The sequence below is a fragment of the Capra hircus genome, chromosome 28, assembly GCF_001704415.2.
Source record: "Capra hircus breed San Clemente chromosome 28, ASM170441v1, whole genome shotgun sequence".
In the NCBI taxonomy this organism is placed as follows: Eukaryota; Metazoa; Chordata; class Mammalia; order Artiodactyla; family Bovidae; genus Capra; species Capra hircus.
In genome coordinates, this window is record NC_030835.1 from 30,748,581 (window position 1) to 30,761,240 (window position 12,660).

The window sequence follows — 12,660 nt, forward strand, 5'->3', positions numbered from 1 at the left end:
GAATGCATGCTTTCCCACAAATTTTAATGTTTCCTTAATGTTTAAATTCTCATCTTTAACTTCAAATCTCTATCTCAAGTTCTCAATTATAAACAAAAACTGTTGCTCTGTTTCCAGTTAATGAACATTGTTATTTACATTTCCTTAACCATTTCTAATCGATCAGTTCATCCCCCAAACAGATTCCCTTTTCTGATTTCTCCCTTTATTGTCACTGGCAGCAGTATCCCTTTAGTCACTATTACCCAGTTTTCTGATTTTTTAAAATTGTCCTCTTCAAATGAAACTATCCTCAAAATAATTATAATTTTGCAGTAGTTCTTGGATATGTGATTTTGTTTCTGAAATATTCCAGAATATAAGTACTGCTAATATATTAAGTTCTTGTCATTTTGACCAGATTATTGAAATTACTGTGTGCATAGTCTTCCTATCTCTTTTTTTCAATCAAACTGATACTAAGATAAACACACTAAAGCACCTTGTTGATCAGAACTTGCTCAATAAATTACAGTGCTACCTATTTTTTGTTCTAGATTTAATGGTGAGTTACTGAAGTTTTTAAGGCAGGTATATGACAGTTACAAAGCAATGTTTTATAAGGTTAATCTCCCATGTTTCACAGGATGAATGGAATGGAGGAAGACAGAAGTTTAGGAGATTATTATAGTCCAGGCAAAAATATAATGTATTATAGACCAAGGTAGTAAAATTGGGAATGTAAAGGAAGCAATGGATTTGACAGAGTGGTTGTATGCTATTGTTTTCTGAGATTATTTTTAAAAATTATAGAATGGAGAGGTTCTTCAATATTTTGCTATTTTGAAACATAAAATTGTTTGCTCATATGATTGATGGCTATATACTATATCTGTTAATTTTGCAGTATAGCATCATATGACACATGAAGCAAGAAAAATGTATTAAACATACTTCTTCCATCTTTAAACACAATAGTTATTTGCCAGTGATACAAAAGTAAATTAATCTTAAAAACTAAAGCAACATCTAGCCCTTATTCTATATTTGTAAATAAAGAAAGCTCAACTAAAAATGGCTCTCAGGGAAACATGTCTTAGAATCCCCTCTGCTTTCACTAGTTAAAATATAAAAGGATTTGGTGTTGAAGGGAAGAATCTTGGAAGGAATAGATGAGAAAGAACTTCTCTATACATTGAACTACTTTGATGGACTGCCTTTCTTTTCTGTGGTCTTTCCTGTTCTGTTTAGTATGTATTACAACAGAATACTTTCATAATGCATTCAGCTCCACAGCTTTCCCTAAGTGTCATGTCAGGGAATATTGAAAATAGATTCTGTATATTGAGTAGAGACATATAAGTATATAGTCACAATCAGTTTGCCACAGTTATAGGTTGTGCTTGCCTTCACAGATTTATCTTTCTAGTTTTGAGTTTTTCACTGTTCACTTACGTATTTACATTATTGACGAACAGGATCTCCAGTCCATTCCCCTCAAACACAGCTCAAAAATCCTTCCCTGAAATTCAGATTTAGTTAGTGTCCCCTTAAATATAACCACAGAAATTTCCTGATGAGTCTTTTTTTAGGATTTCTATCTCAGCAGAATTAGAGCTGTGACTTTTATAATGATTAACATTTTGTTTCCTGAAATTCTTCCTAAGCTAAAGGAAAATGCCTATAGGATCTCTAAAAATCCTCTCATTTTTCTAAACACCCAATTCTCTTTCAAATTGTACTGTAACATCGATGATGTTATGTAACTCATATTTACACTCGTTAGTATAAGAAGCGCTGGTTCAGCAACCACATCTGGCCTTGAGAATTGCTCTGTAATATTTGAATAAACAAAACTCCTAGATAACCATTGCACTCAAATGGATTTTAACATTGCTGACTATATAGGCCTAGAGGCTAGGCCTGCTCCAAGATCCATAATGAAAAAACACTTCAGCATGGACAGAGGTTTGTTAAGAAAATGATTCAGTCAGTAACATCCAATGAACGATGAGTCAGTGCTCTATGTATGTACATATGTATGCGTGAGGTTAGTGCACGTTATTGAATAGCCATTAGGGTTTCTTTGATAATACAAAGACTCTGCCATGTCAACATTTCCCCTTAACCCCATGTTATTGCTGTTATCCTATAATGCAGATTAATGGAGTTGCTTCTGGCTAACTAATTTTAGGAAGAGGAGATGGCATCATAAAAGTTAACACAACAGCTATTCACAGGAGTAGTAGAAAGCGGGAGTAGTGAGGGTCTCTCACCTTCTGATCTTCCAACTCTCACCTTCTGATCTTCCTAATAAAGCCCCCATCATTCAGACACATAAATGAGACCATATATTTATCGTCCCAATGTGTGTTCATATTCATTGTCTGATATTCATAAATTGTTAAATCCTTAAAGATTGGAAAAGTTGTTTTAATACTTGCTTGTCTGAAACTTCTCCACAGTAGCTAGCCCAAATTGTATGTGATATGTCTGCCAACTAGAAAACTGTTTCCCCTGAAAGTAGCCTGCTATATGTAGAGGGAACTCCATAGTCAACATTGTATGAAATAAAAAACTTCCTCCACTGTCAAAGTTTCCCCACTTATCTTGAAGACACAGAGAACAGTTAATTCTTCTTCACAAGATAGCCATATCTGTATAATTCAAAACACTGTATATCTTCTGATGCGTCATTTCCCTAGTCCAAATCTTAGATATTGCAGCTTGACTCAGTGGATATCGAGTCCTGAGTTTACTCTGAATTTGCTCTAAAAGTATGTATTTCCCTCTGAAAATACAGTGTTCAGAACAAACACAATATAATGGGAATGATCTGATTACAATAGAGCAACTTATCTGTACTGTTTGATTACAAGGAAGTACTTTTATATAAATTTTCAGTTCATTCACATTAAAAATGTTATTTGATTATTATTTGACAATGTATGGCTATTCATATTTTAAAGTCCTTCACAGTAACTTTCATTTATTATTCCTCACAGCCACCTTCTTGAACTTTTGTTTTTTAAGCTGAAAGAAGTGCCCACAATGCTCATTTTTACAAATCACAGATGATATTAAAGCTAATTATGCATAACATATCAAAAATGGAATGACTACTGCAGTGCAGTTACAGTTTGTGTAGCTTCTTGATTATTCTATGGTCCTTAAGATCTTTGAACCATAGTATGTCATGAAACTTGATAATAAGATTTTTGTTTATGATAAGTGTCATATAACCACAGAGTATCTGTGAATTCACACATTTTGTGGCACAGATCATGGGCTAATCTTACATTAGGTGTGGAAGCTGTTGACAGTCCATGAAATTCAATAAAAAAGCCTTATTTCAGATAGGCATAGGGCAAACCTGACAGCCTTGTAAGGATTTAGTTGATGCTAAATCCTTATAATGATAAGGGAGATCATTTGTTTGGTTTCTCATGTGATACTTATTTTATTACAACATAGTTTGACATCATATGAACTTTTCTCCACAAAAATGTTGCTCAGCTAATCTAGTGGTTTGACTGTTTCAGGTGTCTCAGAACTGAGGGATAAAGGATCCTTAATCAAACATAGCCAATAGAGAGACTGAGTGTACAGAGGTACTGCATAGACAGTACACCTATGGAAAAGGTCCTAATACTCCTAGGAACCAGACTGATACAAAGTTAAGTACTGAGCTATTACCTTGTGAAATTGAGCTTTTAAGAGACTAGGCACATTTTCATTCTTGCCACAAGCTACATTTTGTTGCCCTGGTTTCTGTTCCATATTATCTCACTATTTTACATCCATGCATCAGTCACTCTTTCTGTATCTTTTTCTTTCTTTCTTTTTGTACCATAGAAGCTGAATGTCCACGTGGGACGGGAGAATGAACAAAAGATGAAACAAAACAGATATAGGACCATTATAGGATATTAGTCAGGTGTTGAAGAAGACTCTTGAGAGTCCCTTGGACTGCAAAGAGATCAAACCAGCCCATCCTAAAGGAAATCAGGCCTGAATATTCATTGGAAAGACTGATGCTGAAGCTGAAGCTCCAATACTTTGGCCACCTGAGGGGAAGAAATGACTCACTGGAAAAGACCTTGATGCTGGGAAAGATTGAAGGCAGGAGGAGAAGGGGATGACAGAGGATGAGATGATTGGATGGCATCATTGACTTGATGGACATGAGTTTGAACAAGCTCTGGGAGCTGGTGATGGACAGGGAGGCCTGGTGTGCTGCAGTTCATGGGGTCGCAAAGAGTCGGACATGACTGAGCAACTGAACTGAATCAGCTCCTCTGTTTCTCTCTCTTACGATTGTCTTCATTTTTTTTATTAATGATATTTTAAATTGTTTTTGGGGCACACTGCCCAGTGTGTGACATTTTTATTCCTCAACCAGGGATTAAACACACGCCCCTTGAAATGGAAGCATGGAGTCTTCACTACTGGATTACCAGGGAAGTCCCTTAAGGATGTCTTTATAGGTGACCCTAAATAACTGTTTACTTCAGGAAATATATTAGTATGCTTTTTGTCAAAATAATTTGGTATCACATGAACAAATCAAGCATCTAATTTGTTTTATAGTTTTAAAATACTTTTTTGAATATCTTTTCAAAATTGTGCCAGATTTTCTTAAGTCAACTTGTAATCACTTGGTCTCATGTCTTCATAAGAGGATGGTAATCTGTAGTAGTAGATGGTACAAATGATGTTTTTCTCATCTCAGTCACCTTCTTATGGATGAGCAGAAAAATGCCTATGGGTCAAAACCTATGATTGATTTTTTTTCTTCTGCCATGTCAGATGCAAACTTAATTTGGATGTACTAAGTTTCTAGTTCAAGAGTCTTGTTTTTTCTTTCTTACCCTAAGTCTTCAGTTCCTTTATCAAGATAATTGGCTGTAAATAATTTAAAAGTCTTAACTCATAGAAGTATTTATATAGCTGAGTTATATGATAATTTAGCTTTCAAGCTTAATCTTTGACCTCCTTGACTAGATCTGTCTACTCTCTATCCTTCAATTCCCCAGACTTTGAAGAAGACAGCCAACGTTAAATCAGTAAATCAGCATTTTTTTTTCTTTTCCTTTTTGTTTTGAGTGGTAGTAGCCTGTGAATGGGCTTCCCAGGTGACTCAGTGGTAAAGAATCCATCTGCCAGTGCAGGATACACAGGTTCATATCCCTGGGTTGGGAAGATCCCCTGGAGAAGGGCATGCCAACCCATCCAGTATTCTTGCCTGGAAAATTCCATGGACAGAGGAGCCTGGTGGCTTCTGTCCATGGGGGTCTCAGAAGAGTGAGACATGACTTAGTGACTAAATAACATCAACTGAGAAGCCTGTGGATACTGAATAGGAGAATATTTGCCAAATCATTGACTTGCAGACTAAATCAACAAATGTAAACTCCATTGGTTTGATTAATGCAATTTAACAAAGACTTTTAGTACTTCCTATATATAGGGCAGTTTTGTATCTACTTAAAATGCATAACCTTTAAACGTGTGCATGTATCATTTTAAAATTCCTGAATAATAGAATAATACTTATTATTATACCTTCCCACTTACAGTTCAGTTCAGTTCAGTCACTCAGTCGTGTCTGACTCTTTGAGACCCCATGAATCACAGCATGCCAGGCCTCCCTGTCCATCACCAACTCCCGGAGTTCACTCAGGCCCACGTCCATCGAGTCAGTGATGCCATCCAGCCATCTTATCCTCGGCCATCCCCTTCTCCTCCTGCCCCCAATCCTTCCCAGCATCAGAGTCTTTTCCAATGAGTCAACTGTTCGCATGAGGTGGCCGAAGTACTGGAGTTTCAGCTTTAGCATCAGTCCTTCCAATGAAATCCCAGGGCTTATCTCCTTCAGAATGGACTGGTTGGATCTTCTTGCAGTCCAAGCGACTTTCAAGAGTCTTCTCCAACACCACAGCTCAAAAGCATCAATTCTTCGGTGCTCAGCCTTCTTCACAGTCCAACTCTCACATCCATATATGAGCACTGGAAAAACCATAGCCTTGACTAGATGGACCTTTGTTGGCAAAGTAATATCTCTGCTTTTGAATATGCTATCTAGGTTGGTCATAACTTTTCTTCCAAGGAATAAGCGTCTTTTAATTTCATGGCTGCAGTCACCATCTGCAGTGATTTTGGAGCCCCCCCCCAAAAAAAAGATGAAGTCTGACACTGTTTCCACTGTTTCCCCATCTATTTCCCATGAAGTGATGGGACTGGATGCCATGATCTTAGTTTTCTGAATGTTGAGCTTTAAGCCAACTTTTTCACTCTCCACTTTCACTTTCATCAAGAGGCTTTTGAGTTCCTCTTCACTTTCTGCCATAAGGGTGGTGTCATCTGCATATCTGAGGTTATTGATATTTCTCCCGGTAATCTTGATTCCAGTTTGTGCTTCTTCCAGCCCAATGTTTCTCATGATGTACGCTGCTTCATGTATTTTATTAAAAGAAATTTTAGGTAGGTGGTGATGACCATGGCTTTCCAGGTCGTGCAATGATAAAGAATCTGCCTGCCAATGCAGGAGATGCAGGTTGATCTCTGGGTTAGAAAGATCCCCTGAAGTAGGAAATGGCAACCCACTCCAGTATTCTTGCCTCAAAAATTCCCTGGACAGAGTAGCCTGACAGGCTACAGCCCATGGAGTTGCAAAGAGCTGGACACGACTGAGCACACGCACATGGTAATGACCTTAGGGAGACAAATAGAAAGAGATGAAGGATGGTTTTTTTTAAATTTCTGTAAGGTAGTAAACGTGTTTTGTTGCTGGAAAATAGGACGTGCTCAGTAAATAGTTGACTACACAGTGGATAATATTTTAATTGTTTTTCTAAGTGGATGGTGATTATTTGGGGTTATATTTCACTTAGTTTTTTAGGCTAATAAAATTAATTAGTATTAAATGAATGTGTGTCGGCTAATTATAAAAATGTTGATCAGAGGTGTCCTTATAACCATGGGGGAGAAATCCTTAACATTTTTGTATAAATTCAGTTCAATCGCTCAGTCGTGTCCAACTATTGCGACCCCATGAATCGCAGCACGCCGTGTCTCCCAGTCCATCACCACTCCCGGAGTTTACTCAAACTCATGTCCATCAAGTTGGTGATGCCATCCAGCCCTCTCATCTTCTGTCGTCCCCTTCTCCTCCTGCCCCCAATCCCTCCCAGCATCAAGGTCTTTTCCAATGAGTCAACTCTTTATATGAGGTGGCCAAAGTACTGGAGTTTCAACTTCAGCATCAGTCCTTACAATGAACACCCGGACGTGATCTCCTTTAGAATGGACTGGTTGGATCTCCTTGCAGTCCAAGGGACTCTCAAGAGTCTTCTCCAACACCACAGTTCAAAAACATCAATTCTTCGGTGCTCAGCTTTCTTCACAGTCCAACTCTCACATCCATACATGACCACTGGAAAAACCATAGCCTTGACTAGACAGACCTTTGTTGGCAAAGTAATGTCTCTGCTTTTGAATATGCTATCTAGGTTGGTCATAACTTTCCTTCCAAGGAGTAAGCGTCTTTTAATTTCATGGCTGCAGTCACAATCTGCAGTGATTTTGGAGCCCCCCAAAATAAAGTCTGACACTGTTTCCACTGTTTCCCCATGTATTTCCCATGAAGTGATGGGACCAGGTGCCATGAAGTTAGCTTTCTGAGTATTGAGCTTTAAGCCAAATTTTTCACTCTCCTCTTTCACCCTCATCAAGAGGCTTTTGAGTTCCTCTTCACTTTCTGCCATAAGGGTGGTGTCATCTGCATATCTGAGGTTATTGATATTTCTCCTGGCAATCTTGATTCCAGCTTGTGCTTCTTCCAGCCCAGCATTTCTCATGATGTACTCTGCATAGAAGTTAAATAAGCAGAGTGACAGTATACAGCCTTGACGTACTCTTTTTCCTATCTGGAACCAGTCTGTTTTTCCATGTCCAGTTCTAACTGTTGTTTCCTGACCTACATATAGGTTTCTTAAGAGGCAGGTCAGGCAGTCTGGTATTCCCATCCCTTTCAGAGTTTTCCACAGTTTATTGTGATCCACACAGTCAAAGGCTTTGGCATAGTCAATAAAACAGAAATAGATGTTTTTCTGGAACTCTCTTGCTTTTTTGATGATCCAGCAGATGTTGGCAGTTGATCTCTTGTTCCTCTGCCTTTTCTAAAACCAGCTTGAACATCTTGAAATTCACAGTTCACATATTGCTGAAGCCTGGCTTGGAGAATTTTGAGCATTACTTTAATAGCATGTGAGATGAGTGCAATTTTGCGGCAGTTTGAGCAGTCTTTAGCATTGCCTTTCTTTGGGATTGGAATGAAAACTGACCTTTTCCAGTCCTGTGGCCACTGCTGAGTTTTCCAAATTTGCTGGCATATTGAGTGCAGCACTTTCACAGCATCATCTTTGAGGATTTGAAACAGCTCAACTGGAATTCCATCACCTCCACTAGTTTTGTTCGTAGTGATGCTTTCTAAGGCCCACTTGACTTCACATTCCAGGATGTCTGGCTCTAGGTGAGTGATCACACCAGCGTGATTATCTGGATCATGAAGATCTTTTTTGTACAGTTCTTCTGTGTATTCTTGCCACCTCTTCTTAATATCTTCTGCTTCTGTTAGGTCCAGACCATTTCTGTCCTTTATTGAGCCCATCTTTGCATGAAATGTTCCCTTGGTATCTCTAATTTTCTTGAAGAGATCTCTAGTCTTTCCCGTTCTGTTGTTTTCCTCTATTTGTTTGCATGGATCGCTGAGGAAGGCTTTGTTATCTCTTCTTGCCCTTCTTTGGAACTCTGCATTCAGTGCTGCTTATATCTTTTCTTTTTTCCTTTGCTTTTTGCTTCTCTTCTTTTCACAGCTGTTTGTAAAGCCTCAGACAGCCTTTTTGCTTTTTTGCCTGGGGATGGTCTTGATCCCTGTCTCCTGTACAATGTCATCAACCTCCATCTATAGTTCATCAGGCACTCTGTATATCAGGTCTAGTCTCTAAAGTCTACTATGTGCATATAGTTAATAAAGTTGATATATTATTTTTAATTTCCTTTTTGATAATATTTAAAATACATACTCTATAAATAGCCTTTTAAAGTCATTATAAAGTGTTGTACATTGTATTTATTTTCTATTTATAGTTTACTCAGGAATAATTTCAGAGAAGGCAGTGGCACCCCACTCCAGTACTCTTGCCTGGAAAATCCCATGGACAGAGGAGCCTGGTGGGCTGCAGTCCATGGGTTCGCTGAGTCGGAGACGACTGAACAACTTCACTTTCACTTTCATCCATTGGAGAAGGAAATGGCAACACACTCCAGTGTTCTTGCCTGAAGAATCCCAGGGATGGGGGAGCCTGGTGGGCTGCCATCTATGGGGTTGCAGAAAGTCGGATACTACTGAAGTGACTTAGTAGCAGCAGCAGCATATACAAGACACTACGAACTAGGACACAGAGTATAAGACTTAATTCTGAGATTGAATTTACTGATAAGATGATAACAGTCTTCTGCCATTGAATAGATCTTCAATTCACACAAATAATTTGCTTTTCATGATATGATACATGCTGTAACCACTTTTTAGTCAGAAAGAAAGACGCTGGTAGCCTACAATATATTAAAAATATGATGAAGAAAAAAATGAAAATATGATGCTTCTTTATAATTCACTCTTTTATTTTCCATGCTGTTGGTTTGTTTTATAGTGGTACCAGTTGGTCTGTACTTGTATTCTGTGTCAAGCATGTGCTTTATAATACTGTTTTAGGGGAGAAGGGCATATGGAGAAGGAGAAGAGATACGGAAACCTTAAACATTTTATCAAAATACTTGTAAGTACTGATGTTTCGCATTTTTACACAAGAAAAGTAGAGCCTAGAATAAGGCAAAATGTGGCAAATGCTGCAGGAGAGGAAGAAATTGTGTGCTGTGCAAGCGTAAAAAAGGGAGAAATTAATTTCAGCTAGGGGAAATCTATGTGAATAAAATGCTTGTCCTGAGTGCTGTTAAGTACAATAAACTAAAGTGCCATCAGCTTGCTTCTCTAGGCTCTGTATTTTGCTCAGAGTGCTGCTGAGTCAGCCGTTTTAATCTGTAGAGGGATCCACAGAAGCATTCATCTTTTCCCCAAAATACTTTTTTTTTCCTTCTTTTCTATAGATAAGAAAAAATTGTTTGATTAAACAACTTCATGTCAACATATGTGATAGGTTCTTTCAGGTTGGGCTGTTGTAGTGAGTAGGGAGGATGAGTGCTCTATGTGCAGAAGCCATTTAACAATGATGAATAATGAGACCAGTTCTGTAGACAATTTTAACCTTATTGAATGTAATGGAAGTACTTGTGTGTACTATAAAATATCTCTATACTATTATAAAGGCTTATATTAACTCTTTATTTTCTTGTTGAATCTGTAAGAATTACATTAGATTGTAAGATTGGCCTGGCAGTGCTATTTGAAAATCTGGGCTTCTGAATATTGACTGAGCTCTGGTTGATTTTGAGTGATAACCTATGATACCATAAGTTTGAATTTTTAAAGTTATCAAATATTATTTTCTTACACTGTAGTCTGTGGCTATTAAGTTAAAATTGTCTCAGGCTGTTTAATCTCCTATAAATATAAATATGATTTATATTTCTCTTAAAATGTAAGTATAAATATACTGTTATTTATATAAATATATATCTATATATTATTATATATATCACATTAGAATATATGTTAATTAAAACCATAGCAGTTTCCATGTTTATAGCCTTAATAATTCTTTTCTCTGTCCATGTCTTCAAATAAAGCCTAGAAAAACAAATAGGGCCTGTTTCATAGATGCTGGCTAATACTCCCACAGCATGTAACTTCCAAACATATTTAATAAATAGCATCACTAGTATATGGCTTCCCTGGTGGCTCGGTCGGTAAAGAATCTGCCTGAAATGCAGGAGACCCAGGTTCTATCGATGGGTCAGGAAGATCCCCTTTAGAAGGAAATGGCAACCCATTCCAGTATTCTTGCCTAGGAAATCCCATGCACAGAGGAACTGCTGTTCATGGGTTCCTTGCAACCCCAGGGCTGCAGTCCATGGGGTTGCAAGAGTCAGACACGACTTAGCAACAAAACCGCCACAATCACTAGGCTATGTTTTGCTCTACCTACAAGCAGTGTATAATAAAATAATTTCAGAGGACATAAATTTTCAATTGCCAATTTTTATCTCAGTGGAATTTTCATTGTGATATGCATGTCTTTGTCTTACATGTGAGATTTCTGACTGTCCTATATAATTAAACTTCATGCTTACAAAATATAAAACTTATCTTTTTTTATCTCAGCTTAAAAAGCAGAGAGATTACTTTGCCAACAAAGGTCCATCTAGTCAAAGCTATGTTTTTTCCAGTAGTCACGTATCGGTGTGAGAGTTGGACTTTGAAGAAAGCTGAGCGCTGAAGAATTGATGCTTTTGAACTGTTGGAGAAGACTCTTGAGAGTCCCTTGGACTGCAAGGAGATCCAACCAGTCCATCCTAAAGGAAATCAATCCTGAATATTCATTGGAAGGACTGATGCTGAAGCTGAAACTCCAATACTTTTGCCACCTGATGCAGAGAACTGACTCATTGGAAAAGACACTGATGCTGGGAAAGATTGAAGGCAGAAGAAGGGGATGAAGAGGGTGAGATGGTTGGATGGCATCACGGACTCAGTGGACATGAGTTTGAGTAAAGTCCGAGAGTTGACAATGGACAGGGAGGCCTGGTATGCTGCAGTCCATGGGGCTGCAAAGAGTCAGACACGACTGAGCAACTGAACTGAACTGAGTACATTATAATATTGTAAAGTCGTCTTTTGTAATAACTCATATTCCATTACCAGAACCATTCACTCTTCTCTTTTTCCATTATGTTTTCTGGGATTTTCCAATCGTATACCACCAAGAGGTAACAGTTCATACTTTATCTTTGCCCCCAGTATGAAATTACATTTATTAAAAAATAAAAATACATGTAAATATTTCTAATATATCTAAGATTTTTTCCTAGTTAAAAGATATCTAAAATAAGAATATTAAGCACACATAGACCTATTTTGTATCCTATGATTCTGGAGATATAAGATTTTAAGTGGACCCAGATATCATATGCTTTCATAAAGTCTTTATACATTTCTGTATATGTTAATAAACAAGCACCAAAATTAAGGTGGAAGGTCTTTGTCTTTACCGTGAGTCTGAGCTGCTGATGCCCTCCTCAGACTTTTGTCTACACACTTTTAAACTGTTACTAATGTAACACACAGATTCTTGAGAAATAAATGCTTTAAAATCACAACAAATATATTTAAACTTTCTGAGTTAACTAATTTTTATCTTAATTTTTATTTTATATTGAGATATAGTTGATTTATAGTGTATTAATATTAGATGTATAACAAAGTGATTCAGTTATACATATATCCATTCTTTTTCAGGTTCTTTTCTCTTACAGAGTATTGAGTAGAATTCCCTGTGTTATATAATACATCCTTGTTGTTTATCTGTTTTATGTATAGTAGTGTGTATGTGTTAATCCTAAACTCCTAATTTATCCCTCCTCTCCAGTTTTTCCCTTTGGTAAACATAAGTTGTTGTTATTTTGAAGCCTGTTAATGCTTTGTAAATAAGTTAATTTGTA